We start from the raw sequence: 26,139 nt of genomic DNA on the forward strand, positions 1-26,139 counted from the left end.
TCTCAGATAGCTCTGAGAAATTGCTCCAGAGTGGGGGAAGGGAGAGTAATGTCAGTATATATGTGATTTTGGTGAAGGGGAAGTACATGCAATCAAGCACATTTTTAAATTATTTTTTTTTTTTTTTTTTTTTTGGCAGAAGGTTTCTGCTAGTCAAGAGACAGGCATCACCATGAAGGAATTTAGTCCTTTTCTCAATATGAGGAGATACAAGAGTTAGGCTCATAAAATCAGCTCCAGAAAATATCTATCTGAAGGCCTGTTCTGCCAGTTTTCCCCCTAGTACAGAGGGCCTCATTTTTGCTCTCCTCCCTGAACTCTCTTCAGGGGGATGTTGATGGTCAGCTGCTACCGTAGCTCGTGATAGAGGTAAATGACAAGTGCCAATTTGTAGTTGACAGCTTACAGAAAGAGGAAGAAACAATCAGAAACCCAAAAGGAGTGAAACCCAAAACACAATGAATTCTCAAAGTAGAGGCAGAGAGGGATCTAGAAGACACCAGAGTATTTTATAGGATTTCTGCTCCTGTAGCAGGACCATGTGAATAATACAGTACCAAGTGAGCCCAACTGATCTGAAGTCTGATCTTCATTGTTCAACCAAAAAGGTTTTTTTTTTAGACAGTAATAAATTTATTCTATATAACAAGTGAGCCAGTGTCAACTAGCAACTTTAGGGATTTATATAATCTGGAAAAAATATGTGTTTCCTGCTACATATTTTATAATAATTTTCAAAATGTCATTACTCACAGTTAGATTTATGTAGCGTAGACTATGTTCATATATTTATTCATTCATTTTTCGAACCCATAAACCCTCATAAGCATGTGTTAGTCTATAACATGTCTGTGTATATTCACATATATTTGTATATAATGTGTCTGAGTCACTTCAGTTATGTCCGGCTCTTTGTGACCCTATGGACTGTAGCCCACCACGCTCCTGTGTCCATAAGATTCTCCAGGCAAGAATACTAGATTGGGTTTGCCATACCCTACTTCAGGGGATCTTCCCAACCCAGGGATCGAACCCATGTCTCTTACAACTCTAACACTGACAGGCAGGTTCTTTACCATTAATGCCAAAATATACATGTGTATAAATTATTATTAAACATGGAAAAATACATGGTTTATGACAGTGTTGAGGAAATAGCACAGAAAGAAGGAGAAGGCAGGATAAAGAATAGAGATATGGATACAGATAAAGAATTCTTTAATTCAAAGGAAAGTTTATTTAGGAGAATATAAGTTTATTTAGGAGAATATCAGGAAAGTGATGGACTTTGAAATACAGGTAGAGTTTTATGATCAGACATGGAAGCAAAGTCTCTTCTACACAATGACTGAAGGACTGGAAATCTGAGAAAATGTTTGTGCAGGGAATCATAGGTGCCTGCCTGTCTGCACCTAGTAGAGGAGGTTGGAAAGGTGGGTTGAGGTCACACCATTCAGTGCTTAGAAGCCTTGATTGATTCCTCAGATAGTAAAGAGCCATTGAACGTTTCTGAGTCATTTAAAGGCATGATTATGTAAGGACATAACTGACAAGCACACAAGGGTGTTTTAGAAGCCAAGGGGAACTATTATGGGCTAGTACTCTACAAGGAAGTCTGCGTACAATATCACAGTGAGGGGCCTCCTGCAGGGCCCAGATGAAAACATGACAAGGACCCAAAGTAGGTCAGCGCTGGTGGAAACATAAAGAGGAAGGCAGCTCAGGTTTAAGATTTAATTTGTAGATTCTTTTGGAGGGGAGGTTTGGGAAATGGGCAGGATATTGCAATTTATCAAATATAAGGCTTGAGAAAGAAGTAGAAAAATGACTCCACAATTGATTAGTAGTGTGTGCTTAAAGCTGTGTTAATTCAGTTATTGAAGCAGGTGCAAAGGAAGAAAACCACTTGTTGAATTTGAGAAAGCAGGTTATGGTTTGAACAGATTTGACATGACACAAGCAGTTGAACAAAGCTACTAACTGTGGAGGGCTTGCTATGCTCCAAGAACTTTGTAAGTCCTTGACATGCCTCATACTGTTAATGACATAATGTTTATCATTTTGTTATCATTGGTGATATTTTATTATCACTTCTGTATCAGAGATAAAGGAGAAGAATCTTAATTAACTGTCCCTGTTCGTCATATGCATGCTCAATCATGTCTGTCTCTTTGCAACCCCGTGGACTGTAGCCTGCCAGGCTCCTATCCAGCCATAGCCCCGAATTTGGAGCCTGGGAGAAGTCAAGGCTGGCAGTGGAAATTAGTCAATCATCCACAGCCTTTATTTGCCGAGGTCCAGCCCCGGCTGATCCAGGGAGTTCGAAGCGGGGATGGCGTCGGTGAGGATCAGGATACAATAGCTTCAATTAGATATTAATTAGGGATGTAAAGAGTAATAGAATGAGGATAGCTCAGTAGGAAAATTCAGTGGAGAAAAGAGGCTGAGTAGCTTGGTTTACGCGGGAGACCAATAAAACTTCAAGACAAGAAGTTTGCACCACTTACGTAGGCCGCAGGCGTCCTTCCGTTCTCCCGAAGGAGAGGAGACACTGAGGCCTCCCCGGTCGGATCTTAGAAGCCTAGGCAAAATTAGTAAGCTTGGTGGGTTCCGTGCTCCAGATGGAAGCTCAGCCAGAGTTTGAGAGAGAGAGCGACATGGGGAGACCAGTATTTCGAGAAACTGATCCCAAGTCTTTATTTTACATGGTCTACTTTTATACACTGAGATGTTATACAAAAGTCACGTGGGGTCAGCAGTCCTGACTTTTATCAAAGTCAGGTGCTTCATACAAATGTATACAGAGGTCTTAGGGGTGTTACATCATCTTCTGGCCAGGGGGCCTGCTGACAATTTATGACCCTCTCCTTGTGACAGCGGTCAGTCAACCAGGACACTTATTTCTCCAGGGGTGATTATTCTTAAAAAAGACTCCACCTTCCGAAGGTACCAGATAAAGTTACATTCCTATAGGGTGAGGGTGTAGTGGGTTTTAATTAAGGAAATAATTTACTTAGCCTAAGGTCTAATGTGATTTATATCAAAGGTTAATACTTATTTCTTCTATATATTCATTAATGTGTGTAAGGGCAGGGGATGTGGAGACTTAGCCACAAACATTGGCTCAACAAATGAAAAACCCTTCACCAATACAATTTCTAATCAGCCCACTATACTTATACTAATGGATTTCTAACTTTTCTAAGGAACCTGTTTTTAGAAGGTTTAAAGCATCTAGTACCTCTCACAGTTGGGAGGCTGTGAGCAATCACATGTGGCCGGACAAGCCTGTCAGGCAGGCTAGAGAACCTTCAGAGGAGTTTGTAGGTTAAAACACTCTTGTCACGCCCAGGAGTTTTTATTAACTGGAGCTCTACGTTAACTCCTTCTCCGAAAGAGGTGGTGGGGGACAGCCCCCCGTAAAGTCAGAGGTGTAGGTGAGAGCACAAAGTAGTAAAGTAGGCAGGCTCTGGTTATGGGGGTAGATGCTCGAGGATTTCCAGGGGGACTCCTGAGGCTCGATCCCGCCTTTGCGTATGTCGAGCCTCCTTCCTCATGACCTTTGCCACGGGCGGAGGCCCTCATGCCGGCTCCCGGCATTTATTGAGTCCCTGCCAGTAGTCAGGTGCAGTGGTCTGAACTGTGGGCACCCAGACACCATTGGCAACTCCCTAGAAGAAGCAGGAGTTGAGTAACAAGGAGTTGTGAGCGAGCAGAAAATAATAAGCTGAAACAGAGGACCTTGGTTTGCATCCATGACGCCACCACTCAAGAAGAAGAAAAGCAAGTCGTCAGAGAAAGAGAAGAAAACCCAACCCAATAGCACAGGAACCAGGGTGGGCGCCCATGTCGGTACTCTGGGAAATTCCTCAACTGAAAAAGCCTGAGGAGTTTAATTTAGGGGTCATGAATTCCCTTCATGGAAACAACCCTATATGATTTTTTGAAGGATTACAGACTGCAAATGTGGAGCTGTAGGTGGACAAATATACTTAGAATTTGGGGCATGAATGAAAAACAGATATGAGAGGATGACCTAAGGGAGAAGCCAAAATGAGAATAGGTTTTGTTTTAGGTCTCTGCCTCAGAATGGTGGCTCAGTTAGTAAAGAATCTGCCTGCAATGGAGGAGACCTGGGTTTGATCCCTGTATCGGAAAGATGCCCTGAAGAAGGGAATGGCAACCCACACCAGTATTCTTGCCTAGGAAATCCCATGGACAGACGAGCCTGATGGGCTACAGCCCATGGGGTTGCAAAGAGTCAGACAAGACTGAGCAACTAACACTTTCAGGATTTGGGGAGTTTTCCTTTTTGTCTTCTGACTCCACAACCTGAGCAAAGGAGAGAGTAGAGCAGGATGGAGGCTCTCAGTGCTGTCTGATTCAAACAGAAAAGCACAAATATGGTACATGCATACATTAGGCTTTTTATTTTAACATCAGCTATGTAAGTGTGGATTTCTTTGCTAACTGTTGCTGAGGAGCTGGGTCTTTTCTTTGCATGACGGCCTCTGATTGCATTGCCTCACTGACCATTCTGTAACATTCATACCCCTGATACAGCCCTTCCCCTGCCAGTTCTGGTGTCTTTAAAGAGAAGCAGACTTAGCATTGCTTGTGGAGCAGTTTGAATCCAGAGGCCTTCTTGACTGAATTTTAAATTTTATCTTATCGTTCTTTCCATCTTTTGCCACATAAGTGATACAGTAATTTTTTTGATAATACCTTTCCAGAGCATTGAAGCTAGTTTTCTTAGAAACATCAACTCTGTTTTATGGAAATGATTCACCAGTTTATACTCTGACCCAAACCCACTTAGCCTCCAGACAGGAATTAGAAGGAGGAGAAAGAGGATGTGGAGGAGAAGGTAGGGGGAAAAGGGGAGGCTGGAAACATGGACCATTACCCCCTAGGATTTTACAAAAAGAGTGGAAGTGGCCCCACAGAGAGCATGGGGGTTTTGATGGGAGAATGGAATACTCTGTTTGCATTCTCTGCAGTTACCTTATTCGCATGTAAAAGTTTCAAATAGCAACCAGGAATTCACCTTGTAGAAAATGTTGATTATAAATGTCATGTTTCTGTTGCTGGCTCATTCATATCCTTGGTGCTTTGATAATGATCTTTTAGGATGAGATAATAGTAAAGTCATTTAAATGAAAATAGTGATGTGATATCATTTGGGCAGGTTTTTCTCTGTAAGTGATTTCCATGTTGTGCTATTCTCTGAATGGCCCCCACAAAATAGAATCCTGCAAAGTAGGTATAAGGAGAACTTATGTCAGTTTAGATTTCTTTCCACCTCCTATTCATTAGAGCATTCTGATTTGTTCCATAATTGTCACAAGGTATAAACAAGGCATTGTAGAGGTAAAAGTGCATTTAAGTCAGTTTCAGTTCAGTTCAGTCACTCAGTCGTGTCTGACTCTGCGACCCCATGAACTGCAGCACACCAGGCATCCCTGTCCATCACCAACTCCCGGAGTTTACCCAAACTCATGTCCATAGAGTCTGGGATGCCATCCAACCATCTCATCCTCTGTTGTCCCCTTTTCCTCCTGCCCTCAATCTTTCCCAGCATCAGGGTCTTTTCAAATGAGTCAGCTCTTCGCATCAGGTGGCCAAAGTATTGGAGTTTCAGCTTTAGCATCAGTCCTTCCAATGAACACCCAGGACTGATCTCCTTTAGGATGGACTGGTTGGATCCTCTGTGCAGTCCAAGGGACCCTCAAGAGTCTTCTCCAACACCACAGCTCAAAAGCATCAACTCTTCCGCACTCAGCTTTCTTTATAAGTCAGTTTAAAGAAAGAAAAATAATCTCGAATCTAATTACAAAATACATTGAGATCTTTAATTCTCTCTGACTTGCCTAGAGTTTGGGTGAAAGTTTTCCATGTTTTCACCCTCATAACTGAAGCTGTCTTTGTGTGAGGTTAACAAACCTGTGGGGATCTGCTGCTTTTGAATGCAAACAATGTCATAAGGTACTTCCTTATGCCATTTGAATTTCTAACAAAGATGCATTTATTGTTGCTTATTTTTGAAATCATGTTATGTCATGGTTGAGAGCTTATGAAATTCATCCAAAAGAAAAGCTGGAAAGCAAAATTTAATGATATGAAAACCTTAAAGAAGTCACCTGTGACATTTGGGAGTCACCTCGGCAATTGATGTTTCAAATGAAGGCAAATATTCCTAAATCGGGCTTCACTAGTGTCTCACTGGTAAAGAAAATTCTTGTCATTGCAGGAGACGTGGGTTTGATCCCTGGGTCGGGTAAATAATCTGGAGAAGGAAATGGCACCCGACTAGTATTCTAGCCTTGGAGATCCCATGGACAAAGGGGACTGTCGGGCTACAGTCCATGGGGTTGTAAACAGTTGGACATGACTTAGCAACTAACCGACAACAACAGTATTACCAAATTAAACAGAATAGCCTAAAAGAGCTCATAGCGACAGGTTGTTTTGTCCCAGTAGTGTGTGCATAGAAATTAAGACTGACAACTCTCACAATGCATGAAAACATACCCATACCTGTTCAGACATTTGATAGCTTGGGAATGATGGTAAGCTGAGTTTTCCCTTAGAACTCATGTCACAAAGAGAGACATGACTGAGCAACTAACACGTATAGTATTAGTACTGCTATATATAAAATAGATAACCAACAAGCACAGGAAACTATACTCAGTATCTTTCAATACCTATAAGGGGAAAGAATCTGAAAAAGAATATATATATACATATATTTAAAACTGAATAATATATATATTAAAAGTGAATATATGTATTTGAATAAATTAAAAATGAATAAATATATATATTTTTATTTAAAACTGAATCATTTTGCTGACACCCGAAACTAGCAACAATATTGCAAATCAACTGTAATTCAATTAAAAAAGTGAAAAGAAATCTAAAGTCTTGTATACACATATAAGTTTTTATATAGCCCACATTTTTTATTTATAAATAATCCACCGTTTTGCTTGGTCTCCACCACTTCCTACAATAGCTAAGTATTATAACTAGCCTGCCACTGTGTAGATCACACAACCAGGACAGCTGACATTAAATTGCTTGACCAGTCTTTCATCTGTCAACTCAGGGCAACCTTCAGCTAGAGCTGGTTGTATAGTATGAATTGTGTACAATTTGCTTCCCCCCACAAGATTCCTTGACTTCAGTCTCTTTGAAGAAAGGTATCAGTTTGTTCAGCATCACAGGTCCAGCACCAGAAAAGCTCGGTGCTTTGTTGTTGCTCAGTCACTAAGTTGTGTACAGCTCTTTATGACCCCATGAAGTGCAGCTTGCCGGGCTTCCCTGTCCTTCACTCTCTTCCAGAGTTTGCTCAAACTCACATCCATTGAGTTGGTGATACCATCCAACCTCTGAGACTGGTGATACCAATCTCATCCTCTGTTTTCCCCTTCTCCTCCTGCCCTCAATCTTTCCCAGCATCAGGGTCTTTCCCAGTGACTCAGATCTTTGCATCATGTGGCTAGGGTATTGGAGCTTCAGCTTCAGTATCAGTACTTTCAATAGATATTTAGGTTGACTTCCTTTAGGATTGACTGGTTTGATCTCCTTGCTGTCCAACAGTAGGTGCATAATAAGTATTTGTTGAAACTATGAGTATAACATTTACTTCCAAATTGTGTTACAAGCCCATTTCAGTGTCTAGAAGCAGGGCTTCAATGCTTTCTCTTTTTGGCGAGCTTGGATGATCCTTAGGCAGGTGAGAGGCCAGGAGTGGGAGCTCTTGCCAGGAGCATAGATTCTACAGTGCCATTGCCCTGGAGCAGTAGGGGTCTTGTCTGTAAAGTGTCCATCTTGGAGGCTTCTGCCTTCTTGGAGCACAGAAATCTCTGGGGCTTCTTCTAGATTCCCAGGAATGGGTTCAAGAGGGCTGCAAAGAAGTGAGTCTATTGAGTACAAGAGCTGTTAGATTTTATGCTCTTCTGTTACGTTGGCTAAGCTTATAAGCACGGTATTTTAACAAGTTGTCTAACAAAAGATTAAATCATCAGATAATGAATGAGTGATCAGATAACCCAGCTCCTTCAGTGACTCCACTAGAATCCTCTGTGCTTTTAAAGAGTTTCAAAATATGCTTGAGAAGCACAGAAATTTCAACAACAAGAAAGCTCAATGAAAGAGATATCCAAAGGCAGTTGTTGATTAATTTCACAATATGAGGTGCTGACAGCTGACATTGCTTATGTTCTGCCAGATGCTGACCTCACTTCAGGGTTCATTAGGTTTTGTCTATAGAAGTGATAATAATAATCTTTAGTTTCTCTGAGTTGCAGATTTGAAGTCTACCTGAGAGAGTTCAGAAAAAATCAGTTTCATTTTTGTTCTTCAGATAAGGTTATAATCAACTTTGAGATGCATTTAACATTGCATACTTCACAACCTGGTGTTCAATATCTATATTAGACTATGTAGCTCTTGGAGGGGTAAGCCGGTTGATATATAGGATGACGGAATCGTGATGGGTACATGAAGGATTCCTTTTTCCTGTGACTATCCGTTTCACAGGGTTTTGTTTTTTTGTTTTTTTGTTTTTAAACTGTTTGGTGTATTTATCAGTTTTCAGTACCAGATAAGCACACAGTTCTGGAGAAGTTGACATTGTACATGACCAAGAGTGGGAAAGGGTGGGTATTCTCATGCCATTGTCGATAGAGAGACTATCTTGGTTTATGTTGTGATGAGTTGTTTTCCTCAATCCGAAAACTGATTAGTTGTCTTAAAAACTGGTATGCACTTACTGGGAGTGATCAATGAGATTTCTTTAAGTTCAACTTCAGCCAATATGTAAGACCTGACCATTGGCTGGGGACAGTGCTCTGCACTTCCAAGCCTCTTGTCCCAATAACACTTTCACGCAATGTGGAATGCATTTTCTTACAGCCCACCTGTTCTTCAAACAGATCTCATGCAAGAAAATGTGAGTTGCTTTTTCAAGAAAGGCTTGTTCCTTAGAAGAGTAATGAATCAGTGAAATAGTGAAAACATGTACCTTATAAAAAGAGGAAGAATGTTCAGATTGAAAGATAAAAATATGTCTTCCATTGATTCTACTCTCCAAGAGTGAAGAGATTCTCGTAGACTCTTGCTCCCTTTGAGATTAAACAGAATAAAGCAAAAAATAAACACGACTTGTCTCTAATTCTCAAATCTTAGGGCCTCATGGGATAGAGGAAGAAATTCAGTGAGAGTACAAAGAAATTATTGACCAAATCCAGAATGTGGGAGAGTCTTCAAGAAAAAAAATAATAAAGTGTTTTAAAAAAACCAATTCATAAAAAGAGAATTCAGGAAAGGAATATTATTAATGAATAGAAGAGACTTAACAAGTAAATTCAATATGCAAATTTTTGAATCCTGATTTGAACAAGCCAGCTGTTAAGAAAAATCTTCAAGATGAGAAAATTTAATATGAATTTGGAATTATATGACAGGAGGAGAGATTTCTATTAATTGGCCTGGAAATTTCTACTAATTGGGATAATGGTATATGCTTATCATCTAGAAATGCACATTGCAGATTTCATGGATGAAAGAGTAGGATGTCATAGTTGTGTTTTAAAATACTTCAGCCAAAAAAGTGAAGGAGGGGGAATAGATGAAACAGAGTAGCCAGAGGTTGACAGTTATTGAAAGCTGAGTAAGAGATACACCCCAGCATAGTAAATTTCCCTCTAAATACTTCTGAATGTTTGAAATAAACCAGAAGCAAATTGACAAACAGTAATCCTGTAGTGGTCTGGCCTCTCTCCAGGCTTTTAACCGCCACTGAGCCTACAGGGCAATGAAGAATGAGATGGACAAAACAGGAAAAATTATTCTCAGTTAGAATGTGGACAAGATCAGAGCTCTTATTCTGGAGACCATGAACTCATAAGGTGTTCATGGATGGGGGTTTTAGAATGGTCTGAACTCCCTGTAAGTATACACCAAATTTTGATTTGAATTTTTTTTTTTCTGGAGAGGCATCTAGGCTTCACTAGATCCTGAGAGGTATCATAACTCACAAAATTTGAGATACACTAGTTTGCAGCACTTCCAAAGCCTGTTTCAACTCTAAAATTCTGTAAATGCATATACGAAGAGCAAGAAATTTAGCTGTCCTATTTTAAGAACTCTCTGCACAGTGTAACTGGCTCTTGATTTCAAAAACTCCGCATCTTAATGTATTTAAATTCTTAGGAGAGTAGAATGTTTAAGAGCCATCAGATACATTAAAAAAAAAAGTCACATCTAGATCTTAAGACTGGTTCAGTAAGTAATACAATGTCCAAGTATATCAATGTAATTTTTTTCTCTTTTAGGGCACCTTTCATTGTCATCCTGGAGTCTATGCAGTAAAATCTCATTGTTAAAAGATTTGCTTCAACAAAAACCCTTAAGAAGTGGGAAGCATTATAGCAACATAAAAATCCCCCGGTTATACACAAGGGAGTGATGCGATAGCTCTAAGTGCCAGCATCTTATTGGCTATAAAGACATGTGCTGGAAGAGATGGAGATTTCTCTAAACTGGCGACTGAGATTGTGTATGTGCAGCTGCTCTAAACAGTTCTCTTTCGCCACCAGATTTTACTGATATCCTTCCCGTTGAGTACAATAATCTGGCAGGAAATCTGAAATATTCTGTACAATGGGTTTGCAATAAAGCCGGAGCAGCGCAGTCAGTGGTAGCAGCCCAGTTTAATTCAGTTACAAAGTCAGGGTCTAACTAGACCTCATATAGTGTTAGCCTCAAAGATAGTGCTTCACATGCTGTCTAGGCTCCTAGATGTTATTTCTCTGTTGCTTCTTCTGTTGTCCAGAGTGGAGCAAATGAGCGTGTGTCTGTGTGCATGTGTATGTGTGTGTCTGTGTGTTTTTAAGCACATCTGTGCTTGTGTGTTCACGGTGGGGGTAGATAATGAGGGCATTTTTCACATTAAAACGTTGTGTCAGCTATTGCTGCAACAAACCTGCATCATGAACTCAGTAGATTATAATGCCAGGCATTATGTGCACATCACAGTTATGCACATCTCTTTTGTCAAGTTCTTGGCTGAGTGGCCTTATTCATGCAGTTTGCTGACTGTGCTGGCCTACTGGCTGCAGGCAGGTTCTGATCAGCTTGCTCTGTGGGCCTAGGATGAAGGGTTGTGTCCGGGCGGGTCACCACACCCTCTGATACTCACCTCCCCTCCTCTTTCATCAGGTCACCTGGCCAAGTTCCAAGTCAGCGGGGCATGGAAGCCTTCTCCACCTCAGTGAGATGGGAAGGAATTCCAATTTCCTGGAAGATAATCTAACACCATAAAAACATTTTCTTACAATATTACATAAGTATGTCATTAATTTTTCTTGCTCAATGTATGGGTAGTTTCTGACATTAAAATACTGGGTTTTATGGGTGATTCACACATACAAACCAATATCTATAATAAACAGCTCCCTGATCTAGTAGGAGTCACCTAGCTTTTATTTTCTAATATAGAAATCTACCGTCCTTTGGAGACACTCCTTAATCTCACCCCTAAGTATGCAATTTTTTACATACTTTTGCCTTGTCACTCCTCCCCTACTCTCTACCTTCAGCAAGTCTTTCAGTTTTCCTAAATCGCGCCAAGCTCTTCTGTGCTTCAGGGCCTTTGCATACACCATCCTCTCTTCTCTACCTATAATTCTTTGCCTCCTAGACATCTGCTTAACAGTCCTGTCTCAGCTTAAATGCCACTCCCAAAGTGGTCCTCAGTGACCATTGAATCTGATTTCACCCTCCTTAAGCTTGGAGCGCCCTTTCTTCATGACCCATCATAGTTTCTATTTACATAGTTTTTTATGTGCTCTCCCCTTTTGTGTTAGATGAAAAGTGTCATTGATGCAAAAGTGGTGGCATCTTTTTTCTCCTTTCTTTAGAAGCACCTAGCCTGGTACTGAAAAAGATAGTATTCTAATGAATGAGCAAACGCAATTTGAACCTGGAGGAGAGGGGATTTCCTCTTCACAAATGTGTTGACCTTAGTAAGCTTGGTGACACATAGACAGACTAGCCCCAGCTCTAGTGGTTAGAGAAGCCTCCATCCGTCCCCAGTGACTTGATTCTTCTGCGCCCCTGTTCACCTCCTTCTGTCCTTGCGTGCTCTGACTGTGTGTTGGGAGTAGTAAGGCAGTGGGTGCAAAGGTTTGGGCTCAAAGCTGGAGGTGGTCAGGCTCAGACATCCAGGGCAGGCTGCTCTCTTTCTTCCTTCCTGAGTTGGAGCCCACCCCATTCTCAGACACCCGCAAACTTATTAGAGCCCTTGTCACACCGCACTTTCTGCTCATCGCGTCCAAATAGTGTGCTTAGACCCTGAGTCCAGTAATACTAGGATTTATGGCAAGAGGTGTTTTGCCTATGAGTTTTATGGTACCCATTCTTACATTTAGGCCTTTAATCCATTTAGAATTTATTTTTGTATGTGGTGTTAGAGAATATTATAATTTCACTATTTTACATATCGTTGGTCAGTTTTCCCAGTACTATTTATTCAAGAGACTGTCAGTCTTAAAAAGAATGATACAAATGAACTTATTTAGAAAACAGAAATAGACTCACAGACATAGAAAACAAATGTATGGTTCTCAAAGGGGAAGGGATAGGGGAATTAGGAGTTTGAGATTAACAGATACACAGTACCGTACATAAGGTAGATAAACAGCAAGGACCTACTATATGGCACAGAAAACTATATCTTGTAAAAACCTTTCATTGAAAAGCATCTGAACAAGAATATACATACCTAACTGAATCACTTTGCTGTATACCTGAAACTAACACATGTTGTAAATCAACTAGAAGTCAATTGAAAGCTGTTTGATTTGAAAAAAGAAAGTAATACTATGAATGGGACAGGGAACTAATAATCATGTATAACACTGTGAGAAAGTGAATTTGGAATTCTAACACCTGGCTAAGTAAAGGGCTTTTGGAATATGGTACTTAAACAAAGACTTCTCTCTGGACTGAGTTTCCTCTGCTTGCACTAATGGAGGCATCTGTGTCTCCCCAGATTATACAGACCTCTCCCCAGTTTATCATGGAGATACATAGTGTTTCATCCAAGTACCTAACATCGGTGGTGGAGGACTTTGAAAACCCTGACTGCATTTTCTGATGGAATGCAAAATGCCAGCAGTTGCGTCCACTGGAACAAATCTATTTTATGCGTTTTGGGCTTAAAGAGCAGCTTTGATGGTATTAGCCCCATGAAGAAATCAGACAATAAAACCCTTGTGACCTGAATCACTGCTGGGGTGAAAACCACATATACTCTCATTGTGACAGTTCTGACCGTGAACAGTTTGGAAACCAGGGTTGCGTGGTACCCGCCTGAGAGAGAAATGAGACAGCTGAACCTGGCCTGACTGTTTGAAACCTACTCTTTCCTCCTGGTCCTGAGGTTAACACACAAGCTTTCTTGGTCCCCACTATTTTTCATGTCTCGTAGCAACAACATCAGATAACTAAACCTCAAAAATTAGCCTTGGCAGAATAGTCATGGAGCTATTTTATCCAGGTAAGGAGAGACACACAAGGAGGCATTTGGGGATTATTTAACGTGAGGCTCTAAGTGTAGAATTATTGTGATGAAGGATGCTGAGTGAGTGAATTAATAAGGAAGGGCCATGAGGCAGGGTATAGGGTGAGGAGAGGAGAGAAATGGTAAGGAAGTTGTAGGAGATGATTCAAGGTGCCATTGGCTTCATGTTTTCTCTTGATGAGAATCATCTTTGAAGTCCTTGGGTTGAGGGGCCATGGAAGAGGTATGTGTGTGTGGCAAGAGGCAGAGGAGAAGCTGGGGATTGGGCTCCTTGCGTTTCTGCCCTTTTAAGGCCCCTGGAAGGGAAGTTGGAGTTAGAAATTGGGTGAGTTTCTATTACAAAAACCATTTAAGGGCTGAGCTTCATGACTTGGTCTGCAAGGCTTAGGAGAGGCAGCAGTAAGAACTCAGAGGTCCAGAAGCCAAGGATGGAATTCCTGCCATGACTCCTGGAATATGCAGTGTCCAATGAGGGCCTGGGGTGTCCACCCACCACTGGGCAGTGAATGGGTCTGAAGCACTGTGTTGCAGACCTCAAGGGGGCATAATGGTCTCAGCCTAAATCTCAGCTGTACGCTGAAGGGCAGTTCAAGGGCAATGCTAATATTTAAAAAAAAGGGTTTAAATCTCAATTTCCTTAAGTCCTTTGGTATTACCCCCATGTCTTACATGGTTGGACACTGTTCCATTAGGCTACAGGTGCATTTTGGAAACCCTGAGAGTCTTTGGCATGTGAAGTCATTGAGTTGAATTAGATAATTATTTTATTTCTTTTTAGATAATTATTTTAAAGGAATCCAATAAATAGTGTGAATATCAGTAGTGCTACTGAATATTCCTTAAGATAACTAACTGTTCAGTTAAGTGAATGAATTGACATTTAGCATACTGTGATTATTATTTCAATTTATTAAAATATTTTGATAAATGAGTAAAACCTTTTGACTCAAAAAAGATTTCTGATTTCAAGTCATTAAGTGAAGTCATTAAAAAATCATGGAACCTATTCTTATTCTAATTATTGATTAGACTACAGTAGGTAAGTTATTTCGTTAGAAGTATTAGTTGCTTCAATGTTTAAAGCAAATTAATTCTTTAGGAACAAAAGAAATTGTAAAGAACTCAGAGGAAAAAAAGAAATTTGGCCCCTACTCTACTTAGACAGTGGGATTAGTAAAAGGATATTCACAAATATGAGAAATAATCAATGATGAAATGAGACTTGAAGTCTAAATGGAATGCTGAGTACAGAAAATGTGTGTGATCTTTCCTAGTCTTTTGTTCAGTAGAATAAAAATTACTTTTTATTGCCCCAATTGGTATGATAAGCATAGTACTAATATGTCTGACCTCAATAAAACTCAGAACATTTCTCCATTTCTAGAATGGATCTTTTCTACTGCTGTATTAACGTTTGGAAAAATTACTTCGTATCAATGAGTCTTTCTGAAACCTGTCAACAAGAGTGGGAGCCATCTAAGTAAGAAATCCCAACATAACAAAATTGCTTATGATGCTGAAATGTTCCGGCATTTCATTCCCTGCTTCTCCTGCCTTTGCAGGCTTTCAGGAGACAATATATGCTTCGTGGGAGAGCAACCAAAAGGTGGCAGCATCTCTTTGAAAATTATCTCCATTTATTTCACGGCCATATTTCTTTTCAAAAGGCTACTCCCACAGAGTTGAGCCATGTTGTAATATGCCTTATAGAGCAGAAAGCTCCCTTCCTTTGCAAATGAAATGAATACAGTGACAGCTGTTGATACAATGAAGCTTCAAAAAATGTTTACTTCAAATGAAGACTTATCCTTCTTTTTAGCCAACTGATCCATCATGTCTGATGACATAGCAACAAACCCACATCTTCTTGAGGATCAGAAAATATTCATGGAGTCACCTAACATTAACAATGACTATTAGTTATCAACTGGAAGATTGAGAATCTTGTCAGGATATTATGAAAACTAATATATTCCTAAAAACCACAAATTGATCATTGATTCCTGAAGGGTGGCCATTGAATAAACAATTCTTTAAATATTTTTCTTTAAGCACAAATCCTATCAGTATTTTTTATAAAAAGTTTTAAATCACTGTGATATTTGGCACTTGTTTAATGTTATGTATTTTAAAATTTATTTTAAGAAATAATTCATGCATCTGTAAATCTAAATTCTCAACCACAAATTTACCTAAAGATAAATCCTAGGTTAATGCTTATCAGATTGTTAACATTTTTTTTATAACGAAGACTTATAGAGGATATTAGCAAAGCCAAATTCAGATTTTTTTCTTAAGATAGTAGTTGCTCTTCTGAAGTAAGGCAATATGGAAAACCTCATTGATTCAGATAAAGTCTGAAGATTAGTATTGTGTTAAATGAAATTTCATTACTGTTGAGTACTTGTAGTTAAACTAAAGTAAGCTAAGTAAGGCAACTGCTCATGTCAGGGTCTTAAATATATATACATATATATATATATATATCTGTATATATATATATATATATGATATGCACACACATTTTAGATAGATAACAATGATTTCTAGACCATTAGAGTGTCAGCTCCATTAAAGCAGTGATATTGTACTTTTCTGTATTTTGCACAGATGTGTAGAGCATGGAAATGCCATATTATATAAGATCACAGTAAACATTAAAATCAATGTATCTCTTTAAGGAGTTAAATGATGAGAAAGTGACCTTAAAGATCAGAGATTTTCTGATATGTTTTAATCTTGAGTTTCTAGTGAAATCTTCCTCGGAAGCCCAGTCTGTAACTCAGCCCAGAGAGATGGGCTTTCAAGTTGCTTGATGGCTGTGAGCCCGAGGCTCTCACGTCCTCCCTCTGTACCCCAGACACCCCCAAGGCTTGGGCCTCCAGACTCTGCAGACCTTAGGTTGAATGACTGATGTTGTCCAACACCTTAACCAAATCCCTTTGTTTTCCAAATGGTAAGCCAGGATTTAATCACCTAACAAGCAAGTGGTTCAAAACTATTGAGGTCTGTAACTCAAACCCAATCATTGTAAGAATAACTGTATAAATCAAAACCTATATTTCTTTTTATATTACTGTAGTTTATATTGGTCTTTTTTTTTTTTCATTAAAAAAAAAGCCAGCAGAAAACAGACAAACTCTAGATATAAATATAGATGTAGCTATATAGGGCTTCCCAGGTGTCTCCAGGGTGGGAAAGAACCCTCCTGCCAATGCAGGAAACATAAGAGATGCCAGTTAGATCCCTGGGTCAGGAAGATCCCTTGGAGAAGGGCATGGCAACCCACTCCAGTATTCTTGCCTGGAGAATCCTATGGATAGAAGAGCCTGATGGGCTACAGTCCGACTTGGACGCGACTGAAGTTTAGCATGCATGCACACATAGCTATATAGACATAGATACAGGTATCAGAAAAGTCAATACACAGAAAGCACATATATAGGCATACTATATATATATATATATATATATATATATATATATATGGGCTTCCCTGGTAGCTCAGACAGTAAAGAATCTGTCTGCCAATTCAAGAGACCCCAGTTCAATCCCTGGGTTAGGAAGATCCCCTGGAGAAGGGAATGGCAACCCACTCCAGTATTCTTGCCTAGAGAATTGCATGGACAGACTCACTCATATATGTGTATACATTTTCTGATATTACACATACTTATAAATGTGTGAATAAAACTTGCCTAGCACTGAAACATCAAGAAATTAAGAATGGACAGCATTCTGTAGTGGAAAGAACACCAGTCAAGAATCTAGTTTGCCACATGGGGTCATACCAGATTCATCTTTAAACCTGTTCAAGCCTTGAAGAACTTTTCTCTTTTAAAAAGCAAAGTAAAAATACCTACTCAACTGCCCTGATTGTAGAGATCGCAAGTGTGTCTTGCTAATATTGTAAAATGTTATGGATGTGTGCAAGAGAGATGTGTTGCGAGACTTGAGGTAGCTATCCAAGTGCTATACCCAGCTTCCATTTCACACACGAAGATCCCCAACAGCTTATTTCAGGATTCCTCACATTGCAAAGGTTGTGATCATTTTTGACAGCTGTCCTTGTTCTTTTTGAAAATATTTTTGCTAAGCAAGCTCTCATGCATGAAATAGCAGTATTTTGGTGGCAGCAAAGTGTCTACAGAGAGCCAAATGTTCGATGGTAATTAGAAAGAATGCGTCACAAGTAGTTGCTGAGTTGCTAGATTCTTTCCTAAATATGTTACTTAAAGCACTGACTGGATATCTGCTTGGCAATCAGACTTGTCATAGTAGCATCTTTGCATTTTGGCATCAGCAATGGCTTCCAGAGTTGTCCCTGCCACCCCCATCCCTCACCCACACACACACAGGGAACCAGTGTGCTTGGAAAGAGGAGGGAATTAACAGGATGAGGGCTGGAGAGATCCTGCATCCTTCTAGAGCATCTAGTTGTAGAAGTGATGTTTGACATTTCTTACTTCCTAGGAGGCAGGAGAGGATTAAGATTGTGTGCCCCAAAGCCAGACTGCCTGCATTGAAATCCCAGCTCTGCCTCTTCCTAGCTCTGGGGACCTGAAAAAAAAAGTTTTTAACTTCTCTATGCCTCAGTTTGTTCCTGCATATTTGGGAGATGGTATTAGTAATATTCTAATCTCCTAGAGTGATTAAAAAGATGATTGAGATAGCACATGGAAAGCCCTTATAATAGTGCCTGGTATCCACTCCGTCAGAGTTGTTCAACTGTTTTCACTTAATATAATAAATGATCCATCCCATTATACATTCCAAATCCTGTCATTAATGTGAAAGTGGAGGCTTCCCCAAGGGCCTGGACGTGGCTGGGCATCATTGGGGAAGCTGTGTATCGATATTATCAAGACAGGTGAATTCTAGGTGGATTATCATAATTGTGTAGGACCATGGAATTTAATGGCAACCCACTCCAGTATTCTTACCTGGAGAATCCCATGGACAGAGGAGCTTTGTGGGCTACAGTCCACGGGTCGCAAAGAGTCGGACACGACTGAGCGACTTCACTTTCATGGAATTTAAAAAGCCGCAGGCCTTCTAAAAATATACTCTACCTTTGCAAAAGCCTGGAAATTAATAGTCACATTCATTAATTTTACTTACTTTTTTATTTTTTAATAATGTCTGCAGTTTCTATCATCAGCAGTCTCTTATGTTTTTATTTTAATGTGTGTTCTTCTGAATATTTCCTTTCAAGGAGGGCGTTTGCTTGAAATTATTAATATTCAGGATTTCTGATTAACTTCTGATCATGCATCCTGATATATTTATTAACATTGAATAATGTGAGGTTACAGATACATAAGGACTTCCCTGGTGGCTCAGATGGTAAAGCGTCTGCCTACAATGCAGGAGACCTGGGTTCGATCCCCGGGTCAGGAAGATCCTCTGGAGAAGGAAATGGCAACCCACTCCAGTACCCTTGCCTGGAAAATCCCATGGACGGAGGAGTGTGGTAGACTACAGTCCATGGGGTCGCAAAGAGTCGGACACGACTGAGCGACTTTCACTTTCACAGATACATAAGCAATGAAAAATCAAAATTAAAACAGAGAGAGTGTGTGTGTGTCTGTGTGTGTGAGAGAGAGTCTATGTCAATACACGCATTTCTTTTTTGTTTCTTAAAGCCAGCATTTGTTGTCAGGCACAAAAATTAGAATATATAATTTTAAATGAAAAGGCTTGAGATAGTTAAACAGTCCTCATTACATTTGTCTGACATTTTGTGGATCTTTTATATCCCTTGGCTGGTGCCTTGTGCCTGTTTTGTCCAAGTAAATGTGCGATAAATATGCATTGAATTTCAAGAGCTATGGGAAAAATGAAAGCTATGGAAATGAAATCTGTATTTTTAATGTTTATGTTTTATAAATAGAACATAAGGAGTAAAATGCCACACAGTCCTCAAAATATCTTATCATTTTTAATAGGTAAAGCATAATTGTGAACCATTTTTCCATTCTTCGACTTTTGGTATCTGGCTTCAAAAATGTGTGCATCATTATTTTTTTCATGTGGAAATTTTGAAAATCTCAGAGACTGGAGTTTTAAAATATACTGTTGCAAGCTCTGGGTAGAAGAAATTCAACCGTTAACATAATGAATCTAGAGAACGAGATTCTTAGGTAGGGGTTTAGGTTCTGCTTTATTTGGAAGTTTGCACCACACCACCACCAGCATGAATTTGCATCAGGAATTTTGTGCATCTTCAGTGTGGGGTGGGGTTGGTATGGGGCTGTTTGGGAAGTGCTTTCTAGAATAATGAATCTGAGCCATTATAGAGCAGGTGAGCCAGGATGGGTTGAAATAAACACAGCAAACCTAGAACGCAATTTGCAGAGACTGCCTTGTGTGCGTTCACTTAAGTCGTCATTTCACACACAGCTGTGCCTGCAGACGACAAAAATGCTTTCCCCACAACAAATCTAGTTAAAAAGAAAACCCTATAAATAAAACGATAACAATTGACTGTGTGTTAGGGCACCTCGATGAGCAGGCATAGAGGATAAATTGATGCAACTGTAAAAGTTGTGTGGGCAGCTGTGTGCCAATCACTGCATTATTACTCATTGACGTTGCGCTTCTTTGCCTATTTGGTTACATTATCCAGAATGCAGCTCCCGACGCATTCTTTTTGCATTTTACTGGAAGGAAGTAAAACCGTGTGTTGAAAAGCTCCTCTATTCACATGTTTATTTCTATTCAGTGATTTTTGAGAGCACATTTATGGAATTGATAAAAGCAGAATGAGTTGACAGCATAAGAAATTCAAAAGGATTGCCTAATCCAGCCATATTTTTTTATAGCCTAGAGAGCTTATCTAGAAAAATGATGAAGTGTCTCTGGAGTTTAAAATGAAAGCGTATACAGAGGACTTGAATAGACACTTCATCAGGAGGAATGGGAATCCAAGACAGCACTTGGGAAGAAGGTCACTATTATTAACCATTGGGAGGATGCAAATGGGAGCTATAAGGAGATATCACTGCACACTTATCAGAATGGATAAAATCTAATCACAAACAAACAAACAACCAGCAATGCCAGGAACCCAAGCAAACTGAAACTTTCACATGTTCCTGGAAGGAGTGCAAAATACTATGGACTCTGGAAAACTCATGGTTTCTTTGTAAGGTTAAATATACGCTTGCCATATAACCGAGAATCAAACATCTGGGTATTTACCCTAGTGAGATGAAAACTCATGTTTATACCAAGAGTGTATGTGAGTGTTCACGTGTGCTGAGTTGCTTCAGTCGTGTCTGACCCTTTGTGACCCCATGGACTGTAGCCCACCAGGCTCCTCTGTCCGTGGGATTCTCCAGGCAAGAATACTGGAGTGGGTTGCCAGGCCTCTTCCAGAGGATCTTCCCATATGAGTTTTCATGTTAAATTTATTTGTAATAGTTGAAGCTAGAAACAATCCAAATCTCTAACAGCAGATAAATACTGAAACTAAATATCGTACATCCATAGATGGAATACTATTCAGCAGTAAAAAAAAGAAAAGAGCAAATTATTATTTTTATTTTATTTTATTGAAGTATACTTGATTTACAATGTTGTATTAAATTCTGCTGTATAGCGAAGTGACTCAGTTATATGTATATCTATTCTTGTCCATTATGGTTTATCAGAAGATATTGAATATAGTTCCCTACCTTAGAAAGTAAGACCTCATTGTTCATGCATCCTATATATATGTATTAGTTTGCACCTGCTAATCCCAAACTTCCAGTGTTAACTTCCCACACCCACCCTCCTCTTGACAACCACAAATCTGTTCTCTATGTCTGTGAGTCTGCTTCTGTTTCATAGATATAAAAAATAAGAAGTTATTGATACCAACAACAACTTCAAGAAACCCTAAGACATTTGCTAAGTGAGGAAAGTTTTGACATTCTCCAAAGACGAAGCCGTCAAGATGGAAAACAGATCAGTGACTTGATGGGGGATATAGGTGGGAGGCTTACCAACATTTTAATTTGATTTATTCTTCTGATAACTTGTCCTTTTTGTATCTTGCTTAAGAAAACTTTTCTCCACACAAGATTATAAAATAAAATAATGGCCTCATATCTTTTCAGCAAATTTCATAGTTATTTGTTTTCATCTTTGAATTTTTTTTTTCAAATCTCAATCTAGCTGAGATGTATTTTTAATATCATGAGACAGGGATCTATGTATTTTTTTCTAAAATGAGCATATAACATTCCTAACACTTATTTACTAAATAATATTCACTAAACTCATATACTATCAGGTATTATGGACACCCAGTTGTATCCCTGTTAATATATTTGCTGTATCAACAATAGTAACAAGTTATTTTTTTATTGTCATTTTAAAATACACTTTAGTAACTGTTAAATCTTCTTTTTCAAAGCTGAGTTTGTTGATTTTTTGTAGATAGCATTTCATATGAATTTACTTTGATGTTCCACATAAAGAAAAGAAACATATAGATTTAGGGGGATTGCATTAAAGACATATATATGTTCTGGTGAGAAGTGACATTTTAAAATATTATCTCTTTTCATCATCTGGAATATGATTATTTCCAGTTTGCATGAAATGTTTTCATTCCTTTAAAAAACTTTTATGGTTTTATTTTTACATTTCTTTTACATTTTCTGTTAAATGTATTTTAGGTATTTTATAATCTGGTGCTGTGATGAATTCCCACCCCCCCCCAATATTTGTGTATATCACAGTGTGCTTTTGACAACATATAGAAAAGCTATTGAGTTTTTTATATACAACTTGTCATTAAGCTGATTTCTTCTTTGGAGAGATGATAATTAAAGATATTTTTAGGTTGATTTTTTTTTTTTTTGACTGTTTTAGGTTTGTGATAAAATCTATCGGTAGGGAAGGTTTTATATTTTTCCTATTATACTTGTTTTGGAAGTGTTGGTAGGCCCTCCAGGACAGGGTTGGATATCCTGGTGAAGGTCAAAGAGTTCAACTATAGGGGCATTCCTCTAGTATACACTGTGCTTTTCATTTAAATACTGCTCCATTTGGATTGCTGCTATTTCAACTAGAATATTTGCTTTTCTTTACATAAATAAGAGTATTTATTTGCCTAATTTTTATGATTTCATACTTCCTCCATACAAATACATACATATACTCTGATTATCTGTGCTCTGAAATAGTTAAAATAACAGAATATAATATGCAAAATTATCATGGAAAACTAAAGGGCCTGAAATACGGGAATTCCTCAGTAAACGCCAATGTAATAGTTAGGAGCGTATAGTTTGGAGGTAGATCTGGGTTTCAGTTTCAGGTCCATCACTGACTCCCAGCTTGGCGTGGTGCAGTTAACTGTGTCCGAGTGGCCGTTTCCTGTCTAAAGTGCAGATGGCAGCAATATCTAGTTTCTGAACTACTCTCATGTGTCTCTTTGGTAATAGCCTCCCCCATCACATAAAGAATCTGGCCTGCTATTCCATGTCCATCAGTTTTCATGTTCTGAGTTAGATTGTAATACTCTAGAGTACCCAGCATTTATATTGTGTCCCCTGGAACTCCTAACCTACAGAGGAGACATGCAATATATTGTCTGATTAATTGAATTTCAGAAAATTTTTTTCTCACTTCTTTTTCATGTTATGGCTCTTTTTTCTAAATTAATTAATTTATTTTTGATTGTGCTGGGTCTCCATTGCTGCATGGACTTTTTTCTAGTTGCAGAGAGCTGGGGCTACTCTCTATTTGTGGTACACACGTTTCTCATTATGATGGCTTCTCTTATTCCAGAGCATGGGCTTTAGGGTGCACAGGCCTCAGTAGTTGTGGCACTTGGGCTCAGTGGTTGCAGCTTCCTGGGCTCTGGAGCACAGGCTCCATAGTTGTGGCAAACAGACTTAGTTGCTCTGCCGCATGTGGGATGTTCCCGAATCAGGAATCAAACCTGTATCTCCTGCAATGACAGGCAGATTCTTCATTCAACACTGAGCCACCAGGAAAGCCTCAGGTTATGATTCTTAATTTTGTTGTGGCAGCATATTTTATTTATTCGCCAAATATCAGTACTCTGGTGAACTCTGGGCTTCCCTCATAGCTTAGTTGGTAAAGAATTGGCCTGCAATGCAGGATACCTGGTTCAATTCCTGGGTCGGGAAGATCTGCTGGAAAAGGGATAGGCACCCACTCCAGTATTCTTGGGCCTCCCTTGTGGCTCAGCTCATAAAGAATCTGCCTGCACTGTGGGAGACCTGGGTTCAAACCCTGGGTTGGGAAGATCTCCTGGAGAAGGGAAAAGCTACCCACTCCAGTATTCTGGCCTGGAGAATTCAGTCCATGGGGTCATAGTCAGACACGGCTGAGCGACTTTTCACTTTTCTGGTGAACTCTACTATGCTAACCAAAACCAGGTAGCTCATTTTTAAACCGTAGCTGAAATGCCTTAAATGCCTTTTTAGAAGTGAAGAATATATTATTTATCCTCAATTAGAGATAATTATTTTACAATGTTAGGTATGAAAAGTTAAGAATCAAAGGATTGCTTTTGCTATCAAATGATCAAATGACTCAGATCCCTCTGCTCGTCCCATAATTACAAAGTCAGTACTCACAGTTGTTGATAGGAAGGAAGGGTGCCTTTAATCAGAATGCTGGCAATCTGGGGAGATAGTGCACTCAACATTCCCCAGAAACAACCTCCAAAGATTCTGCTGAGCCATGAAAGCTTTTAAAGGGAAACAGAGTAGTAATCTCAGTTCATCGTTTCAATAGGGGGTCAGAGGTGTTTGCCCTCCCCCACCATGTGCAGGCTTGTTGACTCCTGGTGTTCTTCCTCTAGACATTTTCTTGTTCACACAGCTTCATCGCAAAGTTAGTTCAGGCATTTACTGAAGTGGAAGCTACAGAAAGGATCTTGTCATCTGTTAATTGCTTATTCTTCATTTCTACTTCTTTGATCTATGGAAAGACCTGACAAGTTATGCAAGTATTGTGTGATTAAATGATTTGAAAGGTGTGCTTGGGCAGGAAATGAGTAGAGCAGGGGGGTGCCTGGTTTAAAAGCTAGTTACATTATAGCTTTGCTGCAATAACAATAAAAAGGGCTTCCTGCTGAGGGTGGTTTCCTGCAGAGAGCTGCTTACAGATACCCACTTGTCAGAACGTCATTCCATTTGTAGGGGATTAGAGATTGAAGGTCTCTCTTCTATAACTTATTCATGCTGACATAGGGCACCATATTCTCAGAGTGGATCAACATGGGTCTGTAGCATCTCTTTGATGACAGTTTTAGTTGCCCATATATATATGTATATGTGTATGTGTATATGTATATGTGTATGTATATGTGTATTTTAGTGAAGTGGAAGTCGCTCAGTCATGTCCGACTCTTGCGACCCCATGCACAGTGGAGCTGCCGGGTTCCTCTGTGAATGGGGTTCTCCAGGCAAGAATGCTAGAGGGGGTTGCCATTTCCTTCTCCAGGGCATCTTCCCAACCCAGGAATCGAACCCAGGTCTCCTGCATTGTAGGCAGATTCTTTACCAACTGAGCTACAGAGAAAGCCCATATGTGTATTATGTGTATATAATGTAATGTGTATATATATATATATATGTACATATATATATATGTATGTATATTTATATATGCAAAGCAAGCTACAATTATTTTGATGCCCCCAAAGATATCAGTTACTATGAGCAATAATATTAGTCCCATTCTCTTGAGGCCAGTTCCTGGAGTTGTGCCGCGATAGACTTACTTCTGCTCCAGATATAGCAGCTTATGTCATGACTTTTGCCTGGTTGTTCTATAGTCAGCTTTTTTCCTATTGGTGCATCAGACACTGAGTCTGTGAGTCTATTGTCCTGATTATTAGCTACTTGATTTTATACTGGGCAAGGAGTTGGGGGAACCCTGCAGGGTTGTGGTAGGTTCCACTTTAAGAACATGAAATTAAAAACAAAACTGCGTAAAACCTGGGGGTAAGGAAGAATTGGTCTTGGGTGACCCATGTCAGCATGTGTGGGCTCCATGGACCCCTCTTCATAGGATAAAGATGCTGCCTTCCTTAGTGAGTAGTTGGTTGAGTATGTTGGTTCCCTTTGGATATAGCACCTTCCCATGAAAGACTGATTCTTCCTTAAATGTTATCTCTGTTTCTAGATTTTGTGCTACATCAAATGCAATGCACGTTGACTGGCTCTTGCGTAGGCTTTGCGGCACTGCCTGTACCATATACCATGTACGCTTGGCACACATGAGCCAGGTGACTGAGTCAGCCTTGAAGTCAGCTCTGCACACCGCTGTGTGACAGACTCTGAAGTTTATGTGAAGTAGTGATGGGAGATGTTGGTGAGAGTTTTGCATATGGAGAGTCCACAGGTGGAACAGGAGAGGACGGGTCTGGAAAAGAGCCCAGGTGAGAAGGTGAGCACAGAGTTGGTATGTGTGTCAAATGTGGAGCGGTCCTCAGTTTGGCTCCTTGATGGTCGAATGTGACAAAGGCACAACCGGAAAAGCAAGCTGCAGAGGCCGATTATGATGCCCAC

The 26,139-nt window shown here is 39.6% G+C and overlaps 1 protein-coding gene and 1 non-coding gene across 2 annotated transcripts in view; both read left to right on the forward strand.

Annotated features, from left to right (window-relative positions):
* CTNND2 (catenin delta 2) overlaps positions 1-26,139 on the forward strand; it is a 1,122,555-nt gene that overhangs the window by 491,408 nt on the left and 605,008 nt on the right. The window lies entirely within an intron of this gene.
* Positions 18,923-18,995, forward strand: TRNAC-ACA (transfer RNA cysteine (anticodon ACA)). The gene has a single exon. It is a non-coding gene; the product is annotated as a tRNA-Cys (tRNA).

Source organism: Bubalus kerabau, chromosome 18, assembly GCF_029407905.1.
Source record: "Bubalus kerabau isolate K-KA32 ecotype Philippines breed swamp buffalo chromosome 18, PCC_UOA_SB_1v2, whole genome shotgun sequence".
Taxonomy (NCBI): domain Eukaryota; kingdom Metazoa; phylum Chordata; class Mammalia; order Artiodactyla; family Bovidae; genus Bubalus; species Bubalus kerabau.